Source organism: Nerophis ophidion, linkage group LG22 (genome assembly GCF_033978795.1).
Source record: "Nerophis ophidion isolate RoL-2023_Sa linkage group LG22, RoL_Noph_v1.0, whole genome shotgun sequence".
In the NCBI taxonomy this organism is placed as follows: Eukaryota; Metazoa; Chordata; class Actinopteri; order Syngnathiformes; family Syngnathidae; genus Nerophis; species Nerophis ophidion.
The window spans coordinates 18,622,393-18,640,617 of NC_084632.1; the positions used below are offsets into that span (position 1 = coordinate 18,622,393).

The 18,225-nt window shown below is 40.3% G+C and overlaps 1 protein-coding gene across 1 annotated transcript in view; it reads right to left on the reverse strand.

Moving 5' to 3' along the window:
• rab3ab (RAB3A, member RAS oncogene family, b) overlaps positions 1-13,358 on the reverse strand; it is a 33,470-nt gene extending 20,112 nt beyond the window's left edge. The window contains exon 1 of the mRNA XM_061883399.1: positions 13,291-13,358. The gene's annotated coding sequence lies outside the window, so the exon portion shown is untranslated. The remainder of the gene's footprint in view (positions 1-13,290) is intronic.
• Positions 13,359-18,225: the final 4,867 nt, after the last annotated feature.

The window sequence follows — 18,225 nt, forward strand, 5'->3', positions numbered from 1 at the left end:
TTCACCACTGTGTTACATCACCTTTTCTTTTAACAACACTCAATAAACATTTGGGAACTGAGGAAACTAATTGTTGAAGCTTTGAAAGTGGATTTCTTTCCCATTCTTGTTTTATGTAGAGCTTCAGTCGTTCAACAGTTCGGGGTTTCTGCTGTCGTATTTTACGCTTCATAATGCGCCACACATTTTTGATGGGAGACAGGTCTGGAATGCAAGCGGGCCAGGAAAGTACCCGCACTCTTCTTTTATGAAGCCCCGCTGTTGTAACACGTGCTGAATGTGGCTTGGCATTGTCTTTCTGAAATAAGCAGGGGCGTCCATGAAAAAGACGGCGCTTAGATGGTAGCATATGTTGTTCCAAAACCTGTATGTACCTTTCAGCATTAATGGGGCCTTCACAGATGTGTAAGTTACCCATGCCTTGGGCACTAATGCACCTCTAGACCATCATAGATACTGGCTTTTGAACTTTGCGTCGCTTCCCCTTTGGTCCGGATGACACAATGTCGAATATTTCCAAAAACAATTTGAAATGTGGACTCGTCACACCACAGAACACTATTCCACTTTACATCAGTCCATCTTAGATAATCTCGGGTCCAGAGAAGCTGGCGGCGTTTCTGGATGTTGTTGATAAATGGCTTTCGTTTTGCATAGTAGAGCTTTAACTTGCACTTACAGATGTAGCGACGAACTGTATTTAGTGACTGTGGTTTTCTGAAGTGTTCCTGAGCCCATGTGGTGATATCCTTTAGAGATTGATGTCGGTTTTTGATACAGTGCCGTCTGAGGGATGGAAGGTCACGGTCATTCGATGTTGGTTTCCGGCCATGCTGCTTACGTGGAGTGATTTCTCTAGATTCTCTGAACATTTTGATGATATTATGGACCGTAGATGTTGAAATCCATAAATTTCTTGCAATTGCACATTGAGAAACGTTGTTCTTAATCTGTTTGACTATTTGCTCACGTAGTTGTGGACAAAGGGGTGTACCTCGCCCCATCTTTTTTTTTTTTGAAAGACCGAGCATTTTTTAAGAAGCTGTTTTTATACCCAATCATGGCACCCAGATGTTCCCAAATAGCTTGCACACCTGTGGGATGTTCCAAATAAGTGTTTGATGAGCATTCCTCAACTTTATCAGTATTTATTGCCACCTTTCCCAACTTCTTTGTCACGTGTTGCTGGCATCAAATTCTAAGGTTAATGATTATTTGCAAAAAAAAAATGTTTATCAGTTTGAACATCAAATATGTTGTCTTTGTAGCATATTCAACTAAATATGGGTTGAAAATGATTTGCAAATAATTGTATTACGTTTATATTTACATCTAACACAATTTCCCAACTCATATGGAAACGGGGTTTGTATATTTATATCTTAGCTTTGTATAAAGCGAAGATACAGTGTATTGACCGTTTGAGCACCTTTAATGTACCACAAGTATCAAAGTAGAACCCCACGTCCCTTTTGTTTGTCAGTAAGCGCTTTCTCTGCATCCTTTCTCATCTTCCTTCTAATTTCCCTGAATTGTTGGAATAATCAAAGCGACTGTCTCATAACCGCATGACGCAGAGCACCGCAAGGACAAAACCGAGGAAACTGGGAGACCTTGAGAAGATGTTGACTCCCGTCAGAGTACAAGTGGCTTGCTCTATACTTAGCGTGTTATCTTGACTCGCTGCAGTGGAACACTAGATTGTTGAGAGACCAAACAACTGCACCCTCCTATCAGTTTACATGAAGCAACACAGAGATGCTCCATAAATAATGAAGAAGCACAAACCAAAAAGGAAAAAATGAGGCTTCCGAAAAGAAACTTCAATATACTTTAGAGTACAGCTTGTATGGGGGTTTTGATTTACAATGCACTGTAAATTCCCCAAGAGCCAACATTAAATAAATGTGTTTTTCATGCAGATAATTTGTATAAACTCGATCATCCAATATACAAACAAATAGTAAAAATTAAATAAAAGCAGTAATTTCTGCATTTATTAAAACTTGTAGCTAATTATTGTTGTTGTAGTTTGTGAAACTAATCATGTCCTGGATGATGATGACATCATAAGGTGCTCCCTTAAAGGGGAACATTATCACAATTTCAGAAGGGTTAAAACCAATAAAAATCAGTTCTCAGTGGCTTATTTTATTTTTAAAAGTTTTTTTCAAAATTTTACCCATCATGCAATATCCCGAAAAACTGCTTCAAAGTGCCTGATTTTCAACATCGCTATATCCACCCGTCCATTTTCCTGTGACGTCACTGCGTGATGCCAATACAAACAAAAATGGCGGATAGAACAGAAAGATATAGCGACATTAGCTCGGATTCAGACTCTGATTTCAGTGGCTTAAGCGATTCAACAGATTACGCATGTATTGAAACGGATGGTTGGAGTGTGGAGGCAGATAGCGAAAACGAAATTGAAGAAAAAACTGAAGCTATTGAGCGAATAGCTATTGAAGCTATTCGGCGATCGCCTTCTAACCAACGATTGCATCTTTTGACCACTGGTGCAACTTGAATCCGTCGATTGGTATGTGTTTGTTTGGCATTAAATGTGGGTGGAGGGCAAGGCTGGATGCAAATATAGCTACAAATGAGGCATAATGATGCAATATGTACATAAAGCTAGCTTAAATAACATGTTAGCGTCGATTAGCATGCCTTGACCATTGATATGTCTGATTAGCGCACTCCACGTAAGTCAACTTGAATCTGTCGATTGGTATGTGTTTGTTTGGCATTAAATGTGGGTGGAGGGAAAGGCTGGATGCAAATATAGCTACAAATGAGGCATAATGATGCAATATGTACATAACGTTAGCCTAAATAGCATGTTAGCATCGATTAGCATGCCTTGACCATTGATATGTCTGATTAGCGCACTCCACGTAAGTCAACTTGAATCCGTCCCTGATCGTGTTGTTACACCCTCTGACAACACACCGACGAAGCATAATATCTCCAAGGTACGTAAAACAGTCAAAAAAACGGAAAATAACATAGCTGATTTGACTTGGTGTGTGTAATGTGTTTGAGAAAATGGCGGATTGCTTCCTGTTGTGATGTCACGGGTGTAACGTCATTGCTCCGATAGCGAACAATTGAAAGGCGTTTCAATCGCCAAATTCACCCTTATAGAGTTCGGAAATCGGTTAAAAAAACATGTGGCCTTTTTTCTGCAACATCAAGGTATATATTGACGCTTACATAGGTCTGGTGATAATGTTCCCCTTTAAAGCTGACACCTAAAAAGGATTGACGAGCTGGGTTGATCAGGACTTAAGTGCCGCTGCCAGCGAGTAGGGTTCAATCTATTAATCAGTGCCTTTCTCGTCTTCCTGCTTGAGAAAACTGCTTAGAACTCCCATCTTTCTTAGGGTCAATTGGGCCCATAGGCAACAATGTCAACAGCATAGTTTTGATTAAAGTAGACCCCCACAACACTTTTTCTCAGCCATAAATAGCTAATATTTTTTTCTATTAGTAACTTGAATTGAAAGTGGTTTGATGGCGCTATCTGCAGGGGAAATGTAGTTCTAAATCCAGCAGAGGGTGCTGTTGTACATGTCAATTTACTCAACATTTCCCAGGAGGAAGATGCATTGACCTGAAATGATAGTGATAGTGCAGCAGGGAAGTGCACAAGAAGCATGAACACAAGAAAAAGCAAGGATTTACCCTCGATTCAGATGTGAGGCTGGCACAAAACCCCTCTGATTAGTGATCTAACCTACTCAGTGGCCTAGTGGCTAGAGTGTCCGCCCTGAGATCGGTAGGTTGTGAGTTCAAACCTCGGCCGAGTCATATCAAAGACTATAAAAATGGGACCCATTACCTCCCTGCTTGGCACTCAGCATCAAGGGTTGGAATTGGGGGTTAAATCACCAAAATGATTCCCGGGTGCGGCCACCGCTGCTGCCCACTGCTCCCCTCACCTCCCAGGGGGTGAGCAAGGAGATGGGTCAAATGGAGAGGACAAATTTCACCACATCTAGTGTGTATGTGTGAGACAATCATTGGTACTTTAACTTAACTTTAACTTAACTGAGGCAGGTGAGTCTCCTGATAACCAATCAGAGGCAGGCGAGTACAATTAGCGCTTAATGGCAGAACAGGAAGGGAAAACTAAAAATAAGAGTGCTGGACAGGAACTAAACATCAACATAGAAAAAAACAATACATATTGTCAGACCTGACAATGGCAGGTGAGGACAGTGGTGTTTTAAATTTTAATTGAGGGCCACATTGCAATTGTGGCCGGTTGTATCAGTACAAATAAAAACATATAGTTGCCTCATTACACATTTTGCATAGGCAACTGTTTTACAGATGAATGCATACTTGTTATAAAATCCTAGCTCAAGGTGACACAGATATTTAAAGTGGAGCTGCAATTTTGGGGGAGTTTTGCCTATCCTTCACGATCATTTATGAAAGACATGACGACGGATGGATATTTTAAAATTGTATGCTCTCTAAATATTAAACGTGAGTAAAAGTCTGCTTTCAGCGGAGCTAATGGGAGCGCCACTATTTCGCCCATGAAATCCAATATATAACCATTCAAAAAAGTGTCAATAATATTCCATTTACATTTCGTGACTTGAATATTAACCAAGTATTAGTGATATTGTTATTTTAAGCGCAAACACGGATAAACAATTTCCTCCCTGCTTGTGGGAGTTTATTGTAGATTATAAATCATTCCTCTCACCTGGACTGAATAAGTCTGAGTAGGTATTCCAACAAGTTGGTACACTTTGACTGCTATTTAGTGTCATAACGGCGGGGGGGGTTGCAGCACGCTGCGAGGTTTGTTCTCCCAGGATACAAACGGACTATTCCGGACAGGACTTGAAGGTAGGAACATATTTATTAATTAATTAATCCTACACATCACAAAAGACAGGAACGAGAACAAAAGAAAAGCGCGCCGTTCACACGAGAGACTAAAGAACAAAAAAACTTAACGCAGGCATGAACTATGAACACAACATGAAACTGGGGCATGAAACCGATAATGACGCCAGCACGACTGACTGGCAAAGGTGGGCTTAAATCATGTCTCTTGATTGGAAACAGGTGCGCGTCCCGAACACCAGAAGCAGGTGAAAATCATAAGTCGCCATGGTAACTAAAACAAACAAGGGTGCACAAAAAACGGAACAAACGGAGTCTAAAACTAACAGAACATAACAAAAACATGATACGGACCACGGATCATGACATTTAGGACCCTCGCGAGAAAGACACGAAAGTGGGCTTGATCCCCACCCCCACCCCCCACCCTTTTTCTTCTTGAGGATTATGAGACATTTGTCATCTAAATGGGAATATATGAACATCCTAGCAGCCCTCATGCATAATGTAGATGACCATATAAAATGATGTGGCCTGCCACATAAATAATGTAATGGGCCACGTAAATGATGTGGCGTGCCACTTAAATAATGTCGCGGCCCTCATGTATAATGTAGAGGGCCATGTGAAATGACGTGGCCTGCCACCTAAATAATGTAATGGGCCACGTAAATGATGTGGCATGCAACTTAAATAATGTGGCCGGCCACATAAATATTGTGCGGCCCTCATATATAATGTAATGGGCCACATAAATGATGTGGACTGCCACTTAAATAATGTAATGGGCCACTTAATGATGTGGCGTGCCACTAAAATAATGTGGCAGGCCACGTAAATATTGTTGCTGCCCTCAAATATAATGTAATGGGCCATGTAAATGTTTTGGCCTGCCACTTAAATAATGAAATGGGCCACGTAAATGACGTGGCGTGCCACTTAATTAATGTGGCCGGCCACATAATTAAGGTGGCGGCCTTCATAAACAAACCCCGTTTCCATATGAGTTGGGAAATTGTGTTAGATGCAAATATAAATGGAATACAATGATTTGCAAATCCTTTTCAACCCATATTCAGTTGAATGCACTACAAAGACAAGATATTTGATGTTCAAAATCATAAACTTTATTTTTTTTTGCAAATAATAATTAACTTATAATACATGCCAAAGCAGTTGGGAATCCATCTGCCGGGGAGTCAGTCACAGCAAGAGCCTCCGCCCAGTGAAGAGCCCCGCATTCATCAGAGCTGGGGAGAAGTCAACACCGGCTGCCTGGAACACCTCTTCTGGTCTGTTGGCAACAGCAGACGACTGGGAGCTGTCAGTTGATCTGGGAAAGTAGTTGAAGTTCCCTGACGTGGTTGCCAAAACAACACTAAGGCCAGATATTGTGCTCAACTCAGTGGCCTCCAAGCAAGTAATCCTCCTGGAGCTCACAGTGCCTTGAGAGGACCGTATGGAGGAGGCCAATGATAGAAGAGCGCAAAGTACTTTCAGCTTGTGGAGGAGTGTCAGAGTAATGGGTGGCGAGCGATGCTCCGGTCCGTTGAAGTGGGATGTTGAGGGTTTGTGGGCAAATCTCTCTGCAGGGCCTACAGAATGCTTGGCATCACAGGGTCCAGCCAGCATCACCTTTTCTTTTAACAACACTCAATAAACGTTTGGGAACTGAGGAAACTAATTGTTGAAGTTTTTAAAGTGGAATTCTTTCCCATTCTTGTTTTAGGTAGAGCTTCAGTCGTTCAACAGTCCGGGGTCTCCGTTGTCGTATTTTACGTTTCATAATGCGCCACACATTTTCGATGGGAGACAGGTCTGGAATGCAGGCGGGCCAGGAAAGTACCCGCACTCTTTTTTTATGAAGCCATGCTGTTGTAACTTGTGCTGAATGTGGCTTGGCATTGTCTTGCTGAAATAAGCAGGGGCGTCCATGAAAAAGACAGCGCTTAGATGGCAGCATATGTTGTTCCAAAACCTGTATGCACCTTTCAGCATTAATGGTGCCTTCACAGATGTGTAAGTTACCCATGCCTTGGGCACTAATGCACCCCCATACCATCACAGATGCTGGCTTTTGAACTTTGCGTCGATAACAGTCTGGATGGTTCGCTTACCCTTTGGTCCCGAAGACACGATGTCGAATATTTCCAATCACAATTTGAAATGGGGACTTGTCAGACCACAGAACACTTTTCCACTTTGCATCAGTCCATCTTAGATGATCTTGTTCCCAGAGAAGCCAACGCCGTTTCTGGATGTTGTTGATAAATGGCTTTCACTTTGCATAGTAGAGCTTTACCTTGCACTTACAAATGTAGCGACGAACTGTATTTAGTGACAGTGGTTTTCTGAAGTGTTCCTGAGCCCATGTGGTGATATCCTTTAGAGATTGATGTCGTTTTTTGATACAGTGCCGTCTGAGGGATGGAAGGTCACGGTCATTCCATGGTGGTTTCCGGCCATGCCGCTTATGTGGAGTGATTTCTCCAGTTTCTCTGAACCTTTTGATGATATTATGGACCGTAGATGTTAAAATCCCTCAATTTCTTGCAATTGCACTTTGAGAAACGTTGTTCTTAAACTGTTGAAATATTTGCTCATGCAGTTGTGGACAAAGGGGTGTACCTCGCCCCATCCTTTCTTGTGAAAGACTGAGCATTTTTTGGGAAGCTGTTTTTATACCCAATCATGGCACCCACCTGTTCCCAATTAGCCTGCACACCTGTGGGGTGTTCCAAATAAGTGTTTGATGAGCATTCCTCAACTTTATCAGTATTTATTGCCACCTTTCCCAACTTCTTTGTCACGTGTTGCTGGCATCATATTCTAAAGTTAATTATTGTTTGCAAAAAAAAAGTATGTTTATCAGTTTGAACGTCAAATACGTTGTCTTTGTAGCATATTCAACTGAATATGGGTTGAAAATGATTTGCAAATCATTGTATTCCGTTTATATTTACATCTAACACAATTTCCCAACTCATATGGAAACGGGGTCTGTATAATGTAGAGGACCACATAAAATAATGTGGCAACAGAACTTCCCCTACAGTTCATCCATAAGCGGTAGTATCAATACCATGTTTTTGAAATTTGGACGGAATGTCACAGGTCAAAGGTCAGCCCGGAGGGGAAATGAAGAAAGTGCAGCTTGCATCCTTCAAGTGATGTCAATAGCACACATCAATCACGTCAGAGCGAGTAATGCAGATGCTGCGTCCTTTCAGGTTGTCTGAGATGGCGGAGCGCCCCCTCCCCCTTTTCCCCCAATCATGTGCCTCCTCTTCGAGGAAGCGTGTGGATGCAGATGACAGGAGGGGCAGCTAAAAATAGTACAGCGTCATCTTTTTCTCTCCTCTGCACAGCACACAGAGAAGCAGGGAGAGGCAAAGGGGAGCTGTGTGTGCGTGCGTGTGTGTATTTGTTTTTTTATGAGAGGTGCAGGTTGTTGAAAAGAGGAGAGAGAGAGAGAAAAAAAGAATGGCCCAGCGTGAACCTGAAAATACTTTTCAACATACAGTGGGGCGAAAAAGGCATTTAGTCAGCCACCGATTGTGCAATTTCTCCCACTTGAAATGATGACGGAGGTCTGTAATTTTCATCATAGGTACACTTCAACTGTGAGAGACAGAATGTGAAAAAAAAATCCAGGAAGTCACATTGTAGGAATTTTTAAGAATTTATTTGTAAATTATGGTGGAAAAGAAGTATTTGGTCAACCATTCAAAGCGCTCACTGATGGAGGGAGGTTTTGGTTCAAAATCTCACGATACATGGACCCATTCATTCTTTCCTTAACACGGATCAATCGTCCTGTCCCCTTAGCAGAAAAACAGCCCCAAAGCATGATGTTTCCACCCCCATTCTTTACAGTAGGTGTGGTGTTCTTGGGATGCGACTCAGTATTTTTCTTCCTCCAAACACGGCGAGTTGAGTTTATACCAAAATGGATACATGGATGATACAGCAGAGGATTGGGAGAATGTCATGTGGTCAGATGAAACCAAAATAGAACTTTTTGGTATAAACTCAACTCGTCGTGTTTGGAGGAAGAAGAATACTGAGTTGCATCCCAAGAACACCATACCTACTGTGAAGCATGGGGGTGGAAATATCATGCTTTGGGGCTGTTTTTCTGCTAAGGGGACAGGACGATTGATCCATGTTAAGGAAAGAATGAATGGGGCCATGTATCGTGAGATTTTGAGCCAAAACCTCCTTCCATCAGTGAGAGCTTTGAATGGTTGACCAAATACTTATTTTCCACCATCATTTACAAATACATTCTTTAAAATTCTTACAATGTGAATTTCTGGATTTTTTTTGTCACATTCTGTCTCTCACAGTTGAAGTGTACCTATGATGAAAATTACAGACCTCTGTCATCATTTTAAGTGGGAGAACTTGCACAATCGGTGGCTGACTAAATACTTTTTTGCCCCACTTATAATGGCATATTTCACATTTTCAAAACATTGGTAATATGAGTTGAATTGCTCATACTTGTACTTTTTAAATGAACTTCCAGACCATCCATCCATCTATTTTCTACCGCTTGTCCCTTTTGGAGTCGCGGGGGGTGCTAGAGCCTATCTCAGCTGCATTCGGGCGGAAGGTGGCGTACACCCTGGACAAGTGTTAAGTGTTGCCAATCAACCTATCCCCAGGTGCATGTTTTTGGAGGTGGGAGGAAGCCGGAGTACCCGGAGGGAACCCACGCATTCACGGTGAGAACATGCAAACTCCACACAGAAAGATCCCGAGCCCGGGATTGAACCCAGGACTACTCAGGACCTTCATGTTGTCAGGCACATGCACTAAGCACTGTAGCACCGTGCTGCCCAGGTCAACTTCCAGACCAATTTTTCGTTATTTATTCTAAAAGTATAATATAAATACATGCATTATGTTTGATACTGCCTATCTTTCCAGGCTGCGTGTGACACAAGCTTATAGTTCTGTTTTTACAGTCAGATTAAAAAGGACTAGCTTTGTTTTTAAAACTATGCTAAAATACTGTATGTCAAATGGCTCATATTTGTACAATCTTGACGGAATTCCATAATTGTGTGATTAACTGTAGGTTTTTACATTGGAATTTCAGATTTGAAAAACTAATTTTATTTTCAAGACATCTCAATACATGTGAAATTGTTCATATTTTCACAATGTTGTTTGAATCTCATATTTTGCAGGTCTTTGCAGTCTGATTTATACATTTCAAAATAGCTAGTTTTGTTTTCAAAACACTGGTAGTTAATATAAGACAAATTGTTCATATTTGTACAATCTCCAAATAACTTTTAGACTTTTCTTTATTCCAGTTAAGTTATTATAAAATAAAAATACACACGTTATGTTTGATACTATCTTTTCAGACTTTGTGTGACAGAGTCTCACAATTCTGTTCTCACTGAATTTAGTTAGATTTTTGACTTTGAAAACTAGCTTAGTTTTTAATGGTTCATACTTGTACAATCTTGTTAGAATGTCATAATTTGTTTACTGACAGCAGGTTTTTGCATGTATTTTCTTTTTAAGACATTTCAAGATATGTCAAATCGCTCATATTTGCTTGATATCTTGATTGAATCTCATCATTTTGTTGCAGGTCTTCGATTTCCAAAAAACATTTTTGTTTTCAAAACAATGGTAATTAAAATAAGACGAATTGCTCATATTTCTACAATCTTGATGGAACTTCAAGATTGTTCTTTATTTCAGTCAAGCTTTTTTTTAAAATAAAAACAACCAGTATTTTTGATACGGACTCTCTGTGTGTGTGTGTGATGCAATCAATTTCACAATTTTGTTTTCAAAGTCAGATTTTTTTTTTTTTTAACTAGCTGTTTTCAACACAATAGTCAATACTGTTTGTCAAAGTGCTCCGACTTGTACAATCTTGAATTATGATTTTGACTGCAGGTTTTTTCAATCAAATTTTTGATTCCAAAAAACAAATTTCTTCTTTAAAGACATTTTATTATACGTCAAAATACTTATTTTAATAATTATGCTTCAACACCTTTTTAATGTATTCTCCATTCTTGTTATACTACTACAACATATAAATACAAGCGTTATGTTTCATACCGACTCTCTTTCCAGACTGAGTGGGATGCAATCGCACAATTCTGTTTTCGCAATTGGATTTTTCACTTCGAAAACTAGTTTTGCACGCCGAATTGATTGATTGATTGATTGATTAAAACTATTATTATTAATATGCACAGTACAGTACATATTCCGTACAATTGACCACTAAATGGTAACACCCGAATAAGTTTTTCAACTTGTTTAAGTCGGGGTCCACGTAAATCAATTCATGGTACAAATATATACTATCAGCATAATACAGTCATCATACAAGTTAATCATCGGAGTATATACATTGAATTATTTACATTATTTACAATCCGAGGGGTGGGGTTAGGTTTAGTTGATATAAGCACTTCAGTCATCATAATCGCTCATATTTGTGAAATCTTCATTACATCTCGTAATTACGTTGCAGGTCTGATTTCGACTAATACGTTTTATGATAGTACCGTGTGTCTATTGACATGAAAGCATGAACATACAGTATTATCAGGCAATAAAATAGGTTTTCTTCCATTAACTGGATGTTGCAAATGGACAATTCAAACCTTACTATGAACTGTTTTTTTTTTATTATTATTATTCCCGAAGAATCAATCATTTCAGTAATAATATTATTTGCTTTATTCTACAATGGTATAATAATGTAATGTAATGAACTTCAATATTTGTCTATGGTTATGTCCTTAAAGGCCTACTGAAACCCACTACTACCGACCACGCAGTCTGATAGTTTATACATCAATGATGAAATATTAACATTGCAACACATGCCAATACTGCCGGTTTAGTTTACTAAATTACAATTTTAAATTTCCCGCGGAGTTTCTTGTTAAAAACGTCACGGAATGATGACGCGTGCGCGTTACGTCTCGGGTTGGAGGGGAAATTTTAGCCCAGCACCACACACGGTTAAAAGTCGTCTCTTTTCATCGCATAATTACACAGTAATTTGGACATCTGTGTTGCTGAATCTTTTGCAATTTGTTCAATTAATAATGGAGACTATAAATAAGAATGCTGTTGGTGGAAAGCGGTGGATTGCAGTTGCCTTTAGCATCGAAACACAGCCGGTGTTTCTTTGTTTTTTTGTGAAGCTTTAACACAGAGCGGTCAAGCGAACATGTTTCTCTACGTCAACCAGCAAGTTTTTGGATGGGAAAATTGTGATATTATTGTGATACTATTACCGGAGACTTCAGTGGATTATGGGACTTCTTCCTGCAGCTCAAAAAGGCAGCTGTGATCTTGGCTCCTCCGTTGGTTTTTCTGAGAGACACTGGCGTTCACCGCAGCCAGCAATCCGATTTCCAGGTATGACTTTACAATCTCACTAAAACACTATTAAAACAATAAGCAGATAAGGGATCTCCCATAATTATCCTAGTAAATGTGTCTAATTACATCTGAAACGGTCCCACTGCCGCCTGGAGCCGTCGCTTTTTTTTTTGTGCTTCACTCTAAATTTCCTCATCCACGAACCTTTCATCCTTGCTCAAATTAATGGGGAAATTGTCGCTTTCTCGATCCGGATAGCTCTTGCTGCTGGAGGCTCACATTATAAACAATGTGAGGATGTGAGGAGCCCTACAACCCGTGACGTTACGCGCACATCGTCTGCTACTTCCGGTAAAGGCAAGGCTTTTTTATTAGCGACCAAAAGTTGCGAACTTTATCGTCGATGTTCTCTACTGAATTCTTTTAGCAAAAATATGGCAATATAGCAAAATGATCAAGTATGACACATAGAATGGACCTACTATCCCTGTTTGAATAAGAAAATCTAATTTCAGTAGGCCTTTAATAAAATGAATGGTATTGGTGAGTATTTCAATTTATATTCACACTAAGTGAAGCATTGACAGTATATTTGGAGTATTTTTTTTCTATGTATTTATTATGCAGTACTCTTATATGAACATACATTTGCAGTATTGCCTGTAGCATCAGCTATGAAATACAGTCGTTCTCTAAGGAGTAATAGTTCTTTCTGTGCAAGCTTCAGGGCAATTAGGATGCATTATCCCGATTAGTATTGTGTAACGCCCCTTCTTGCAGAAATGCACAGTTTTTCTTGAAAAAAGCACATAAAACCCTCAGCACTTGTCTTGGACATCCAGTCCACGAATACATTGATGTGCATGCATGGTTTTTTTCCTTACAAAACAGCTGTTCTAACAGCAACATTTCCTGTGCATGGACGGTCCGAATTGTGCGCAGGCGATTTTTTGATGAATCACACCATATATTAATTCATTTACAGATCGGTTAATTTGATGTAAAATGATTACAATATGAAAAAGGTCTTAACCTCACCTTGGTAGATTTCTATCCGGCTGCTGTCCACCGCGTCCTGCATCCGCAGACACCACCACTATCCAAATAGGAAAAATAAATGTAACTAGATCCGGTAAAGACTTTCAAAATAAGGCAGGATGACTTCAACTCGGAATAAAAACGACGTTTAAACGTGATAAGTTTATTTATTATACCTCATGTGGCTCACTTTGTTGGTCCCAATGTTTTAATTTATAAGGTGGTGTCGTTTTTAAGAATAACCACTGCTCTTTCAACTAAAACTTTTACTTTGAAGGATATGCCATGTTTCCGTTATTTATTCGGCTGTACTAACGGTTTGTTTACATGTTTGGTGGACAGTGTACCTGACCAATCAAGGAGTGTACTGGAAATACACCCATGACATATTTTATTAATGAGAGCTGCTAGCGGGGCAGAATTACTGACGAGTATGTCAGTAACCACAGCTTGCAGATGTGATCTTTACTTGTATTCATTTCATAAACTGAGATTGCAAAAGCATCAAAGAAGAAAAGAGGATTATTCTCCCTTTTTTTGCTCAACTAAATACACCCTCCACTAATTAATTCAGGATGAATTATATTATAAAATTTGGTGGTCATTTAATTAGATCCATCCATTTCCTACCGTTTATTCCCTCAGGGGTCGCGGGGGCGCTGGTGCCTATCTCAGCTACAATCGGGCGGAAGGCGCGTACACCCTGGACAAGTCGCCACCTCATCGCAATTAGATGTGAAGTTAATATAGCATATTAACTGATAATAAAATTGTCTCATATCAACTTATATTTATATCAATATGATATTAATGCATATATTAATAAATATAAAAATACAAAGCTGAGATAGGCGCCAGCGCCCCCCGCGACCCCGAAAGGGAATAAGCGGTAGAAAATGGATGGATGGATGGATGGAAAACTGATGTACAAATAAATAAATAATTTGTATAAATAAACGCGCATTTGTAAATATATTTTTGAGATTTGAAAATATTTACAAATACAATTTATAAATATTAAAATGGGACATACGAAGGTCCTGCAGTCCTGGGTTCAAATCCAGGCTCGGGATCTTTCTGTGTGGAGTTTGCATGTTCTCCCCGTGAATGCGTGGGTTCCCTCCGGGTACTCCGGCTTCCTCCCACTTCCAAAGACATGCACCTGGGGATAGGTTGATTGGCAACACTAAATTGGCCCTAGTGTGTGAATGTGAGTGTGAATGTTGTCTGTCTATCTGTGTTGGCCCTGCGATGAGGTGGCGACTTGTCCAGGGTGTACCCCGCCTTCCGCCCGATTGTAGCTGAGATAGGCGCCAGCGCCCCCCGCGACCCCGAAAGGGAATAAGCGGTAGGAAATGGATGGATGGAGGGGGACATACAAATAAGTCAAGAATTTGTATAAAAAAAACGTGTATTTGTAAATATATTTTTGAGATTTGAATATAAATATGCTTGATTTTGTATTTGTATTTGTATTGAATTTGCATCTGTGGATCGTTTTTTTTTTTTGTGATTTTGTGTCGATGAGACATTCCTCCCACAAACCAGATGCACAAATAAATACACTCCCCTGAACAACCAGCAGAGGGCACCGCAGCCAGAGCGGTCTGGGTCACAGACATGGTCAGATATTGGTGAGCCAATCAGAGGCAAACTAGGGAGGGTTATATTACGTCATGATTTTGGGATGATTTGACACAAATTGCACTGATAAGAGATCAGTAACAACATCGGGACAAGGTCATTAAATGGAATTGATAAAATAAAATAAGCAGCTAGCACGGCCTTTCAGATTAATTGGATGAAATAGCATTAGCTAAAACAACATTAACGTTAGCTAGCTCAGGCCCGTTGAGCGTTATCTCTGTAAAGACCTGGATGTTTTTTGTGCAGAGAACTCTAGGAATTTTGCATATTATGCATGTAATGCTCTGTGACCCAGACAGCTCTGGCTGCAGTGCCCTCTGCTTGTTGTTCAGGGGAGTGTGTAGGTCACATTTATTTGTGCATCTGGTTTGCGGTAGGAATGTCTCATCGACACAAAAGCAAAAACGCGATCCACATATGCAAATTCAATACAAATAGAAATACAAAATCAAGCATATTTGATTTATTTGTACGTCACATTTTCATATTTATACATTTTATCTGTATATGTTTTAAAATCTCTAAAATATATTTACAAATATGCATTTAATTGGAAAAAAATATTTATTTAGTTGCATATCACATTTGTATTTGTCCGGCTCTTCCTGGGGGATCCCGAGGTGTTCCCAGGTCAGCCGGGAGACATAGTCTTCCCAACGTGTCCTGAGTCTTCCCCGTGGCCTCCTACCGGTCAGATGTGCCCTAAACACCTCCCTAGGGAGGCGTTTGGGTGGCATCCTGACCAGATGCCCGAACCACCTCATCTGGCCCCTCTTGATGTGGAGGAGCAGCGGCTTTATTTTGAGCTCCTCCCGGATGACAGAGCTTCTCACCCTATCTCTAAGCGAGAGCCCCGCCACCCGGCGGAGGAAACTCATTTCCGCCGCTTGTACCTGTGATCTTGTCCTTTTGGTCATGAACCAAAGCTCGTGACCGAAGTGGCTGGGGAGAGGAGAGTCTGGGCTTCCCTGCTTAGGCTGCTGCCCCCGCGACCCGACCTCGGATAAGCGGAAGAAGATGGATGCATATTTGTATTTGTATATTAAATAATATATGCATATGTATTGTCCGCTCCCTGTACGATCAGTGTCAGAGCTTGGTCCGCATTGTCGACAGTAAGTCAGACACATTTCCTGTGAGGCTCCCTCTTTGTCACCGACTCTGTTCATAACTTTTATGGACTGAATTTCTAGGCGCAGTCAAGGCGATGAGGGGATCCGGGTTGGTGGCTGCAGGATTAGGTCTCTGCTATTTGCAGATGATGTGGTCCTGATGGCTTCATCTGGCCAGGATCTTCAGCTCTCACTGGATCGGTTCGCAGCCGAGTGTGAAGCGACCAGGATGAGAATCAGCACCTCTAAGTCCTAGTCCATGGTTCTCGCCCGGAAAAGGGTGGAGTGCCATCTCCGGGTTGGGTAGGAGAACCTGCCCCAAGTGGAGGAGTTCAAGTATTTCGGAATCTTGTTCACGAGTGAGGGAAGAGAGGATCGTTAGATCGACAGGCGGAACGGTGCAGCGTCTTCAGTAATGCAGACGCTGTATCGATCTGTTGTGGTGAAGAAGGAGCTGAGCCGGAAGGCAAAGCTCTCAATTTACCGGTCGATCTACGTTCCCATCCTCACCTATGGTCATGAGCTCTGGGTTATGACCGAAAGGATAAGATCACGGGTACAAGCGGCCGAAATGAGTGGCGGGGCTCTCCCTTAGAGATAGGGTGAGAAGCTCTGCCATCCGGAGGGAGCTCAAAGTAAAGCCGCTGCTCGTCCACATTGAGAGGAACCAGATGAGATGGTTCAGGCATCTGGTCAGGATGCCACCCAAACGCCCCCCTAGGGAGGTGTTTAGGGCATGTCCAACCGGTAGGAGGCCACGGGAAAAATCCAGGACACGCTGGGAAGACTATGTCTCCCGGCTGGCCTGGGAACGCCTCGGGATCCCCCAGGAAGAGCTGGACAAAGTGGCTGGGGAGAGGAAAGTTTGGGCTTCCCTGCTTAGGCTGCTACCCCCGCAACCCAACCTCAGATAAGCGGAAGAAGATGGATGGATGCATATGTATTAATATCATATATATATATATATATATATATATATATATATATACACACACACATATTTATAAGTTGATGTGAGACGATTCTACTTGTATACTAAACAAGGTTAAATGACTAAATATAGTGTAGAATGTCTCAGTATACCTTTTTGCTATGCATCTGTTGTGTAGTCTGTCTCAAAGTGTTATCATGTGCTCAATGTTTACCTTACCATTATTGCAAAGTTGTCTATTACCATTGTTGGTATATTCATTACTCCTACATTACTGATACACATTATTGTTACAGTGTAATAATTATTGTTACCTGTGGTATTATAATCCTTGAACAAAGTAACAGTGAAACTCAAGTAAATAATCACTGAACGGAGAACTGGGGGTGTGATTAAATAAACTATCTTCTTCCCACTCCAATTCAGGCAAAACTGGACAATCATGTATTACAGTGGTTCTCAACCTTTTTTCAGTGATGTACCCCCTTTGAACATTTTTTTAATTCAAGTACCCCCTAATCAAAGCAAAGCATTTTTTGGTTGAAAAAAAGAGATAAAGAAGTAAAATACAGCACTATGTCATCAGTTTCTGATTTATTAAATTGCATAACAGTGCAAAATATTGCTCATTTGCAGTGGTCTTTCTTGAACTATTTGGAAGAAAGATATAAAAAAAAATAAAAACTTGTTGAAAAATAAACAAGTAATTCATTTATAAATAAAGATTTCTACACATAGAAGTAATCATCAACTTAAAGTGCCCTCTTTGGGGATTGTAATAGAGATCCATCTGGATTCATCAACTTAATTCTAAACATTTCTTCACAAAAAAAGACATCTTTAACGTCAATATTTATGGAACATGTCCACAACAAAATCTAGCTGTCAACACTGAATATTGCATTGTTGCATTTCTTTTCACAGTTTATGAACTTACATTCATATTTTTTTGAAGTATTATTCAATAAATATATTTATAAAGGATTTTTGAATTGTTGCTATTTTTAGAATATTTTTGTAAAAATCTCACATACCCCTTGGCATACCTTCAAGTACCCCCAGGGGTATGCATAGCTCCATTTGAGAACCACTGGTATATTTATTATTCCTACATTATTGATACAAATTATTGTTACAGTGTAATGATTTTTGTTACCAATGTTAATGCCACTATGATACAACATTTATATTATAATCCTTAAACGAAGTAACGGTGAAACTCAAGTGAATAATCACTGAATGGAG